Source organism: Gambusia affinis, linkage group LG08, assembly GCF_019740435.1.
Source record: "Gambusia affinis linkage group LG08, SWU_Gaff_1.0, whole genome shotgun sequence".
NCBI lineage: Eukaryota > Metazoa > Chordata > Actinopteri > Cyprinodontiformes > Poeciliidae > Gambusia > Gambusia affinis.
The window spans coordinates 21682764-21693232 of NC_057875.1; positions in this window are offsets into that span (position 1 = coordinate 21682764).

Consider the following 10469-nt stretch of genomic DNA (forward strand, 5'->3'; position numbering starts at 1 on the left):
AGATTCATGTTACGTTTTTAGAGTGTTTTGACTGTGCACTTGCAAAATATATATATATATTTACAATTTAGGTTGTCAATTTTCACTGATAAAACCTTTAGGTTTCTGAAGATCGTCCGACATGTTTTCCTCCCACTTGCTGTTTGAAGAGAAGATGGATGTATGTGTGCAGCGTTTTTATTTGCATAACATGGATCTATGGCACATCTCTGAGCTAAAAACCTGACTCCACTGGAATTGGAGAGCTACTGTTGCGACATCTTGAGACATGACAGATACCGACCAGCTAATGATCTGTATCTGTCAATGTTAATGATGACATTAATGATCAGTTCATTAAGGATCGTACTGTTCTCAAAACTCAGCAGCAAGATTTTAGTGTATTTCTAACAAAGCAAACTAAAATTAAAACGAAAAAACAAACATGATATTTGTGGCTAAGGAAGAAGAATGTCAGCCCGTCCGTACATCTCTGAGTGCTACAGAAGTCGGTTTTGGTCGTCAGCCCATTTTCCTTATATGGTAAGAAGGAACGTTTTCACCATCCGGCTCCAGATGCCATCGTGTGTTTTTGACATTTCTCTTTGTCCAAACTTATCAAACTACCAGATTTGTGGCCATTTGGTTTGCTTTCTTCATCTGTGTTGTTTTGTGGTAAAAATAAATAATTAAATAAATAAGTGGGAGGAAAAAAAGAAGTGTGACTCAAGAAATAAAATGGCGGTTCCAAGTTTACCACAGCAACTTGTTTAGTGACTCATAAGTGTGTTTCATATGTCCCTTCTTGGTCACATATATGTCCCATGAGGTGGGGGAAAAAAGCATTCTCTAAATGACTGAATGTAGACGTATGCGCTATATCTATGATGCTTTGATACATCAAACACATCACCAGCGCAGGTTGCTACGACGAATACTGATTTATCAACTTCTGACTAAGCTCTCTGACTAATATCTGTAGCTATTTGTTTTAACTCTCGTTACTCTGCTGGTCTGCAGTTGAAGAAATGCTAACTTACCCGTCGTGTCATCTGGAATGCGTCACATTGACAGGGAAGATTATTCACAGCAAACCACAAAATAACCGATCAGAGAGATGAGAATCAGCATCAAATTGAAGAAGAGATCATCGCTCTGCAGAATGACTGCTTCCAGCTCTTGGCACATTATCATAGCACATAAATATGATGATGCTGAAACACCGTTTTTGACGAAAGTCACACCAAGGGTCCACTGTCCTGAATGCCGAAAAGCACAACAACTGAAATGACAAATTCACAATGACCAGATATTGAGCAGAGAAGCTGAAACTCAGACTGCAGGATCAAAAAATGAAACCGCTGTAATTTTCTCTAAAACGCATTGCAAGAAAATGAGTGGGATGCGTCAAAGGCCGGTCATTGTTGTGAAACGCTGATTGTCATTTTAGTCAAGTTGCTGTTGGTGTCAGTGAGTATGTGAGTTTTCAGCGTCACATGGTTGTAGATACACTTTGTCCTGCCTCATTTAAGGAAGAAGTGGGTGACTGCATGTTTGGTGACCAAAATTCAAGACTCTTAAGAGTGTTTTCTTATGTTGGGACGATTTACCTCTTTTCACTTCCAGTTGTTTGTAGTTTGTTGAAGCTTCTCGTTTTTCTCATCAGCGTTTTTCAGATTACGCAACCGCTTCATACTCATTCGCTCAAACTGAACCTCCCCTCAGCTCACTACGTGTCTCGGTGCAGAGAAACAGTTTCTCTCATCCTCGGGCAATACTCGGATAACAAAAACCAGAAAAGGCTAAACCAGAAATGAAGCTGTGGTCTCCGTACCAGAACTGACGTCTGGGTCAGCCGCAGAGGAAGCAGCGCTCACCTCATCGCAATCTCTCTAGGACTTAATGTTTGTCTGAGCAATAATTTAACTGAAAGAGACGAATCGGGAAGCTATAGAGAAATAGTCTTCTGTATTTGTGCTCGTCTTCGTGTTAAGTCTTTATCTCCTGAAATTAACTGCACTTCATTTTATGATCTATTAGCTGCACTTTAAGCCACTGCTGTTTTGAGTCTGTTTTTTTTTTTAAACCTTTAAGTTCAGCGATGAAATAAAAACACATGTTGTTTCCAACGTCCCTTAACATGTCTGAACATTTCACTGGAAAAGTAAGTACCTGTTCACTTGCTTTCTTTATGAAATTACCAGGAAAAAAGAAGAGTGTTGCATACTACTGCTCTCTGCTGAGCTTTGCTGTTGAAAGAAAGGCAATGAATCATTTATATTAGAAGGACACAAGTATTTTCAGCTGGAAGGTGAATTTCAAAGAACTAACTGATTAAAAGCAGCAGTGTTTTCATGAGCAAAATAAAATAAAAACACAAAGCAGACAATATTTGCGGCTGCCTGCATTTTGGTATTTGGTATTTCAGAAAGGCCAAATATTGTGTCACTTTACAACTGAATAACAACTGTTGGTGTGATTCACGTCTCATCCCAAATGGATAATACAGTATAAAGGGGGGGGGGGGGTATTGTGTAAAAGTGATATTTTACATATAAAAATATAAAAGTAGTTGCTTTGATTGGTTGCTTGAGAAATCTTTGAATCTACCGCAGCAACCATTCGGGGTGCCTAAACACTCCCACAAAGTGCTGCCTATTTCCACAAAGCTCCTCCTTGGAGCCAAGATTCAGCCTCACAGAGCCCCTCTCCCCCGTGGTTCGCCCACTCAGCTCCCCCAGACTAGTGGCAGCAGATTAGCAAACATCTGGTGGAACTGAGAGTCTGCTAAGATTATTAACTACGTCTCAGTCCAACACTCCAAAGAACGGCTGTAAGCAGCGTAATGGACAGGCATTGTTGGAAAGAGTCGGAATATCAATTTTAAGAAAATATTTTGTCTGTTTTATTTACAATTTAAGATACAAAATTGTATGTTGAAACTCCTTCATGCTCTTCTCAGTAATAATTGGAAAAATATTTCTTGTTGATGAGCTTTTTGCATATTTTCTCAGATTCTCCCCAAATGTTTCTTTGGTGGTGAGACTGGAAGCCCTTCTTGCCCTTAACCAAATCTAAAATCTCCGCCGCAGAGTCAAGTTGGGACACTTCTTCCAAAAGAAACAAGTCGGTAAAAGTTAAAGATCCCTTTATACCTCAGTTTGCCACGGGTGTGAGGATTAGTATGTCTGATGTTAAAATTAGTTTGGTGATCTGAAACATTTAGAAATGTTTCAGATGGAAGAAGAAATCTGTAAGGGAAAAATAGTTGTTCACTGAACTGGACAAAGAGCCACAATCTAAACTGAGCAATAAATGAGTTGTAATGTCACTGAGTTTGTTGTTATGCCAGCCAGCCATTTCTGCAATGGTGCCATGGCGACCATTACTAAGGATGGTACTTCAATGAGATTGTTGCATAAAGTAGCTGATGTATGTGTATGTGTTTTCCCATTATGTTCTATTCAGTGAAGCTAAGGAGGAGTGTAATATTTTGTTCTATGTCGCACCAACAATAAAGCAGGGCAGATGGAGTTTGGGCAGAGCAGGTGCAAGAAAGTCTTTATGTCAGCAAGCAGTTGGAGCTGTATTAATGGTCATGGTAACAGTAATGGTCAACAGACAGCAAGCAACGCTGTTTTGAATATCAGATGTGCAGGTTGGGGTTGGTTTCTTGCACTTCACTTCCCATAAAAAATAAAACATAAGATTGACTGTTTCCAGTCTTCTTCTTTTAGAGAGACTTTATGTAAACAAAATAGTTGTGGTATTTCTAAAGTAATTTTCCCAACAACTTTCACGGCTCCCAACACCTGGAATGCAACAAAGAAAATAGCAATCCCTTCTAGGCATTGTCGGTATCATTCCGTTTTTAATAACCCGTAGTATTTATTAGGCTGGACTCACCATATATCAGAGGGATCTCGCATAAAACATTTTTATCAAAGAGCTTTCAGCTAACTTCAAACAGAACAAGGTCAGTGTTTCCATTCCTTTCATGATAAGCAACGACGCTTCTCCAAAAGCTCTTATGCACAGCTTTTTATATGAAATTTAAAAAAACAAAAAACGGATGGAGCTGCAGGAACAGGTCCAATGTTCTCAGAGCTGACTGAATAGTTGAATGGCTTTTGCATTTTACATTTATGCCACGTTTTAAAATGAAATACATTCACTGTTTACCAGAATTATGTATTTAAAAATGTTGCATAAAGACATAATGTCACTTTGTGTCTCCACATGCGACCCAGCCGTCTATTTCACTAGTGTGAAATAACAGGATAATGTAACTCGATGTTTTCTGAAAAAGATATGTGGCTCAGCTAAAATGAGTCAAATATACAGAAAATAGGATTCTGGCAAAAATTTAATATCACACTCTTTTTTCTTTTCTTTTTTTTTTTTGTACAAAAACGCACTTATCAGAGAACTCACCACCTGCTGCTTATAATTCAGCAGGCGAGGTGTTGGAAGAATTCAGATTACCGATCATCATCAAACAAATTCCCCTCTGTTGCATTTTTGTTTCAGGCCTAAACATTTTACAGAAACAGCCACAAAATAATCCTTAGGACAAGTCAGAGTTTTTTGGTAAAGGATGGCAGCTCTGCGTTCTATGACCAATACAAAAAAAAAAGGTTTATACACATATAATCATACATATTATTTCTTGTTTCTGCTCTGTTATAGGAGTAAATTGTAAATCCACTTTCCTGTTTATTAGCTGGTGTCCCATAGGACTCTATATTTTGTCTAATTCTCTTTTATATGATTATCAATGATTTACCCTCTTTATGTGGATGCAATGTGTTAAAGGATATGATACGTACTATGGCAAAAAAAAAAAACAGAAGAGTTGCATGCTGGGTGATATATTCTATGGCAAAGATGAACTCAGCAGATGTTGTTAAAGACGCCACAAATCAAATACATATTTACTTTGTGGTAAAAAAAAAAAAAAAAAGACAAGTGTATATCAAATTCCTGCATTTATTTATTTTTTGTTTCACGAGAGCTGCCTCACAATGTAAGGATTTTTTTTTTTTAAATGCAAGAATATTTGCTGACAGATAGGATTCTGCATGAATTTATCATTCCAAAATGTGTCCTGCTTTAAGAAACCTGCAGTGTATAGAGGCGATGGAGAGGACAGAACCACCTCATCTACAAACAGGAAAACTAAAACCAGACACCTTCCTCTCCATGACTACACTCAGAGATCCACAAAGATGATTGGTGATGGAGGAAGTTTTGGATCAGTCAGACCTGACACTGTGCCAAAAAGGCTTAAACATACAAAAAAAAAAAAAAAAGGAAAAAAAAAGAAACCTACAGAAACCCGCGGTGCATTGCTGCACAAGTGTCAAGTGAATGGTCAACCAAACTCTGCTGACCCTCTCAGCAGCTCTGCGAAAGAGAAGATTTGACTCATTGTTTCACAGTAAGAAGAAAATCCCTGCTACACCTCATCAGGTCGAGGTTCAGTAGCTGGTTGGAACCTCTCTTTTTTTTAACATCACAGGAAAGAAGACTTCCTGTTGATATTCCCGTTTTAATCATCTGCACATGCTGGATGCCGTCAACTTGAGACGCATGAACTAAAACGATCCTCTTGACTCAATTTGCATTTATCTTCTTTCTGTGTTTACATGAAACAATTTACCACTAACTAGTGGACAGGAATGGGCTGCACAGTGGCGCAGTTGGTAGAGCTGTTGCCTTGCAGCAAGAAGGTCCTGGGTTCGATTCCCGACCGGGGATCTTTCTGCATGGAGTTTGCATGTTCTCCCTGTGCATGGTGGGTTCTCTCCGGGTTCTCCGGCTTCCTCCCACAGTCCAAAAACATGACTGTCAGGTTAATTGGTTTCTCTAAATTCTCCCTAGGTGTGAGTGTGTGTGTGAATGGTTGTTTGTCTTGTAAGTCTTTGTGTTGCCCTGCGACAGACTGGCGACCTGTCCAGGGTGTACCCCGCCTCTCGCCCGGGACGCAGCTGGAGATAGGCACCAGCAACCCTCCAGACCCCATTAGGGAAGAAGGGTGTTCAGATAATGGATGGATGGATGGATAGTGGACAGGAGGATAAATCTGCAGACTCAGGGCGGATCTTTGCTTTCTAATACACTGAGAGAAGGAGTCAAGGAGAGAAGCACATGTTGTGTCTGAATGGCAAGTGAAGAAATACGTTCGGTCTCTCCTTTCCTCACATCGAATGAGTTAAAACGAACTGAACCACATGGAATCCATGCATCGATTTTTAGCTTGCAAAGAGAAGCTAAAGAGAATAGGGAGTGGAGTTTATGTTAAGATGCATCGAGGTCTGTTGTTTAAAACGAAGAAGAGGAGGGGCTCTGCGAAGCAATCAGGGTGAAAAGTGTACATGACTCAGCCGTCGTCCTCTTCAGTGTTGGACAGATGAAAAGAGGAGTCATCGTTTGGTCAGCTGACTCACCGGATTTCAGAGGAAAAACACCCACGTGGTTTTGATGGTGTGGAAGTGGAGGTCTGGGACGGAGGGTGGGGGCTTGTGCATGCTTCCTTTACAAGTGGCGCCTTTGGTCCTGAGCAGAGAGGTACAGTTATTCAGCTCCCCGTCATTCTGCAGGAATGCAGGCTGGGATTCCTGTGCTGTGACTCGTGACCTTTCACCTGCCATCCCCATATGGATACTATTTCATCCTTCCTTTCTCTCTTGGCCAGGGAATTTCCCAGATTGTGTGGTTTGGCTCTCGGGGTAGAAGTTATACTGCACAGCATTGTTACTTCATGCTGCCGAGTTCAGTTTAATAATAAAAAAAAATAAAAATTCCCAGTTTTATTAAAGATTTTTTTTTTATTTAAAAAAGAGTACTTATCAAAGCATGCAAAGCCATCATGGTCCAAACAAATCAGATGTGTGACGTTAATGAAGCTGCTCCCTGCGTGCGTTTGCCAGCTCGAAGATGCCTCGTCATGCTGGGTGTGTACGACGTGTGTGAGAAACGACGGGCAACGGTAAATCTGGGTGGTTTCACTTGTGAGAGAGCGCATTAGCGAAACCTCACACGTTGACTGTTGACATCTTCCACTTTGACATGAGTGCGAACGCGGCGCTCAGCGTCCGCATATGTTTGCGTCTCCGTGTGTGTTTACTCCAGCCCACGGTGACTCAGAGTTACGATAATGACTGTGGCAGAGGCTCGCTCTGACTGTAGCCGGCAGAGAGAAACAGGAGTGAGGGCCGAGCGCCTCAGGACCTCCCCACTGCTCGTTAGGTTGAAACGCATCCTGGTCCGAGGCGCAAAGCTGTCAAGTCCCTTACAGGATCTTCCGGCGCCTGGAAGCGGGACTCAGCTCCAAGTCCGACCGGCTAGCGAGAAAACATCACGAGAGAAGAGACCTGTGCGTCGTTTGGCAGGGGATGGTTCACTTGCAACAGGTTCGTATTTTATAGTTGTTGATCTGCTTTGTTTTTCCCATGAAGGAATTGACCCCTTTGCATGTCTTTGAATGCCACAGTTTAACTTTAGATCATTTTTGAACAGTCACTTTGTAACGTGGGGAATCAGAAAGATTTAGGTTGTCAGAGAGAAGTTTAAACTATGTTTAAGTGCGTTGAGCCTGACTGTGTTTCTGATCCTAGCAAAATTTTTGACAATAACTCTATCAGTGATCAGTCGAATCTGCTCTAAAGATAGCAAGAAATACATTACTGCTGAAATTAAAAGGTTTCCTTTCTCTCAACTGCTATTATAATTTATATATATAATTTTTATTTTTTACTGATGACCTTTGTGTTTCTCGTCAACACACGTAGAGGCTGTCCAACTGCATGCAGCATGCATAAGTAACTTGAAAAAGCCCATAATGCCATTTATGTGCGATAAAATCTTTCACTTTGAATCACTGCTGATTTCAGACAAGGTGATAAGGCTCCAGACTATTAAATGACTTACTGGCACTTGTAATCCCCTTGTTACTCATCTTGTAGCATCAAATTAAGTGACATTTCTACTTCCTGGCATAACTAATCCAATTACTTTGTCTCTGTTTACACAACGACTTGTAAATGATTCTGTGAGTCATTTGTCAAGCAAAAAAAAAAAAAAAAAGTCAAGGAATAAGAGTTGTTTTGTTGGTAAATGACACATATTCTAATTAACACTGTATCAAGTGCACGTCAATCTTTTGTTACTGACTAGGTGTATAATGGTGGACTTGGACCAAAACCAGACATTCCTGACACGTAGTAACTATTGAGGCAAGAGTCCTGAGATCTTTGTGGATTTGTTAAAATAACCAGGCACCTCAAGTTGGAGCAAAGAGATGTTGAGGCTGCCTTTCAAAGACTGGAATTATGTCTAGACCACACAGCTTTCCCCTGGAGGGTCTTTCAGCTTAATGGATCAAATGGGCAGATAAGTTTTTCAAAGCATCATGCAACGATGGGTATTGAATACAGTCAGCATTTCTTGTTATTGTACTCCGTCGTGCTTCTAAGTCCCTTCTACATCCTTCACCAGAAAGGTGAAGGATGGCCAACATCTCTGAAGGCCAGATGTTTAACCGTCCTTCAGAGAGACAACGCCTCTGGTTAGACCCTCTTGAGCTGATGTGTTGTTTTAGAGCCTGGTGCTAGCCGATGCACACAAACCAATCCAACACCGTAGAATCAAAACCATGTTTCTCAGATCGACTTTGGTCAGTTCATACAGGTTCCGGTCTTGAGGTTAACTGCCTCTCTTCCTCTCTTCCTCTCTCATTCGCACTTTGCTCTAATGGAGTGCTGAGTAGATGCCAACCCCTTTCAGGAAGAACTTCATACTCATCTCCATCTGCATGAGTGCGACCTCTGCTGTTTCTGTCTGGATGATGACCAGCTGACTCACTCCTGCTTTCAATTGTCAAGTGTCTGATGACACCAGGGGAAATTTGTTGGATAGAGAAAAGGCAAAGCTGACGTCCATCAGAGCTATGACTTCCCCCGTCCCTTGACTCTTGTTTAAAGTTGGCTTTTACTTTTACTTTTTTTTTTTACTTGAGCACTAATTAATTCCTAGGACGTAAAATTCAATTTCATCCACTTGCGATATGATGTAGCATTCATACGAGTCGTTTCTTTGCATGTAAATCGAAAAGAATATGCGTGTCTCTGCTTTTTGATTGAATTATTCAGTAAGCAGTGAAAGGAGAAAATCAAAGGATGATGAAGAAAAAAAAAAATTTCACCCATTTTCAATTCCCATTTAAGTAAAACCTTTACGTAAATGACTAACTCTGAGTTTAAATTGTACTTGGGTGTCCACATCTGAAAAATGGGCTAACTTTCCCCAAAGTTATAATTCTGATGGAAGTTCCTCGCCAATCTGATGTGTCTAAAACAGCTACAATAAAGTTTTGATTGTCTTTAACAACACCTTCACACTTTGGTTGGGCTGTGACTCAACAGTTATAGCACAAGTGCACGTGTAATATCTCTATCAACCGTCACATGGACTGCCACCTCAGGTAGAATGTGCAAAAAAGTCAAATAAATGCATTTAAATTCCAGTTTCATCATATATATATACTCAGCTAGCATTTATTTTAAAATAAAGTAAAAATCTACAATCAAGCACCTTTTCCCATCTATTTGTTAATAAAACCAATCAGCAGATTAGTAGACACTGTTATTTTAGCTGTTGATGCAACACTTTCAACAAATGATCAAATGTTCATTAAAGGAACACTACGTTATTTCATTATAGGCAACCAAATCTTAGTTTTCTTACTCAAAAAAGTAATTGATTTATTTGCATCCAAACCTAAAAGACCTGGACTTCACCGCCAAAACTAAATCAGTGGAAAATACCAGAAATATCCAAAATGCTGCGTCAGCTAAGAAGCCCCACTGATGGTTATCAAAGCAAGATTTAAAAATTTAAAAAGTAAAATGAGTGCTGTGCTCTCTTTTTTTAATGTGTAATTAATTTAAATACTTTCAGTAGAGATACATTACCTATATGATTGCAAACATGATGCAGCTTGAGATATCTTTATTTGTTGTTGTTCATTTTGTGTTTTTGCAGACACGGCTTGATCCAGGGAAGTGGAACATCAGGTCACATTTCGGACTTCCACCCAAGCTCTGCTGAGGCCAGCCGTCCAACTCCTAAAAGTCTGCTATTGGATTTCAGACACCGACGATTGGCTCCGTCTTGACTGCTTGTTAATTTAGCACTCCCCCTGGTGTCCATCCGCGGAATGAGCCACTCGCAGAAAGAAGAGCCTTTCAGCTTTCCTGTGCATGTGGATCGACTCCTACAGTGTCAAGAATTTGCTTCTTTCTGTATAACTTTGCATGACATAAAAGATTTAAATCTTTTTGTCCAACAATCTGCCCTCAGGAGCTGATTTCATTTGGGAGCATAGATGTTTTGTACCCAGTTTCTAGCACCACATGAAATCAGTGTTCTGGGAGGCGGACTGCCAGCACGTACATCACTATACGTCAAAGTCATTTTCGTCTCAGGGC